The sequence below is a fragment of the Balaenoptera acutorostrata genome, chromosome 4, assembly GCF_949987535.1.
Source record: "Balaenoptera acutorostrata chromosome 4, mBalAcu1.1, whole genome shotgun sequence".
Classification (NCBI taxonomy): domain Eukaryota; kingdom Metazoa; phylum Chordata; class Mammalia; order Artiodactyla; family Balaenopteridae; genus Balaenoptera; species Balaenoptera acutorostrata.
The window spans coordinates 60,621,389-60,622,941 of record NC_080067.1 but is presented as its reverse complement, the minus strand read 5'-3'; the positions used below and the strand labels follow the sequence as shown (position 1 = coordinate 60,622,941).

General features: G+C 58.1%; 1 pseudogene; it reads left to right on the top strand.

Annotated features, from left to right (window-relative positions):
• Nucleotides 1-378: 378 nt before the first annotated feature.
• On the top strand, nt 379-1,127 carry LOC103015089 (acyl-protein thioesterase 2-like; annotated as a pseudogene).
• The last annotated feature ends 426 nt before the right edge of the window (nt 1,128-1,553 follow it).

Here is a 1,553-nt window from a genome sequence, read left to right as displayed (position 1 = left end):
TATCATTACTACACTGTGGTGATTTCTGTAGCTTTGTTAGTAATTTTGAAATCAGGAAGCTCTTGTTTCATGAATCAGATTTCTCTTATGATATTAATCGTAGGTTTTGAACATTTTCTTCTTTGTATAATCTGGCTCCTCTAGGTTTTGTTTGTTTGTTTTCCTGCTATTTTTCTTTCACAAAAGAAGCTTTCTTCAGCTGTCTGTTAATCCTTGGTTGTTTGCTCAGGTTTGACGGTGAAGATTAAAAATCTGTTCAGTTCAGGCAGGACGGCAGAGTGGGAAGAGTGTGTGTCTGGGCGGGAGAAAGAGGAGGATCTCTGGAGAGGTCTTGAAACCCCCAGCCGTGGAGCCCTGCAGGGTATGTGTGGTTAACACCATGTCTGTGCCCCCGCTCACGGATGCTGCCACTGTGTCTGGAGCTGAGCAGGAAACAGCTGCGTTTATTTTTTTACATGGCCTTGGAGACACAGGGCACAGCTGCGCTGACGCCCTCTCCACCATCCGGCTCCCTTACGTCAAGTACACCTGTCCCCATGCGCCTCGGACCCCTGCCACACTCAACATGAAGATGGTGATGCCCTCCTGGTTTGACCTGATGGGGCTGAGTCCAGATGCCCCAGAGGACGAGGCTGGCATCAAGAAGGCAGCAGAGAGCATCAAGGCCTTGATTGAGCATGAGATGAAGAATGGGATCCCTGCCAATCGGATCGTCCTGGGAGGCTTTTCACAGGGTGGAGCCCTGTCCCTTCACAGCCCTCACCTGCCCCCGCCCTCTGGCTGGCACTGTGGCCTTGAGCTGTTGGCTGCCTCTGCCCCTTCCCCCAGGCAGCCAACGGCGGTGCCAAGGACCTGACCACCCTTCAGTGTCATGGGGACCTGGACCCCATGGTTCCCGTACGGTTTGGGGCCCTGACGGCCGAGAAGCTCTGGTCCGTTGTCACACCCGCCAGGGTCCAGTTCAAGACCTACCCCGGTGTCAGGCACAGCTCCTGTCCTCGGAGATGGCATCTGCGAAGGAGTTTCTTGAGAAGCTGCTGCCTCCTGTCTACCTGCAGTTGCTGGCCCCCAGCGCGGTCCACCAGCTCGTGGGGGACTCGCCACGCACAGCAGCATCTTGGACCTGAGCCGGTCGAGCCCCTTTCTCACCCTCCTACACCCATCCTTTTCCCACAGGCCTCTGGGGCAGGCAGGCCAAGGCCAGGCCAGGCCTTCCTTCCTGGCTTCAGCCACCTGGCAGTCTGCCGCAGCGGGTGGGCTGCTTTCTTATCCCATTTCCCTGGAGGGGGTGCCCCCTGGCAGCAGTAATGGAGGGGCTGCAGGCAGTGGGAGAAAGGGGCCCAGCCGCTGACCCTCTCCCTCAGGACCGCACTCCCGAGCCCCGCTTTGGGCCCCCTCCTGCGACCTCAGGGTTTGGCCCCTGGGGCCCTCCCACCTCCCACCCTCTCCCGCCAACTGATTCTGCCCAAATGATCGTGTCTCTCCTGCCTCCGCTCCAGCTGCTTCTCAATCATGACCGTGGCCGTGGCCGTGGCCGTGGCCCGAGCCCGTGG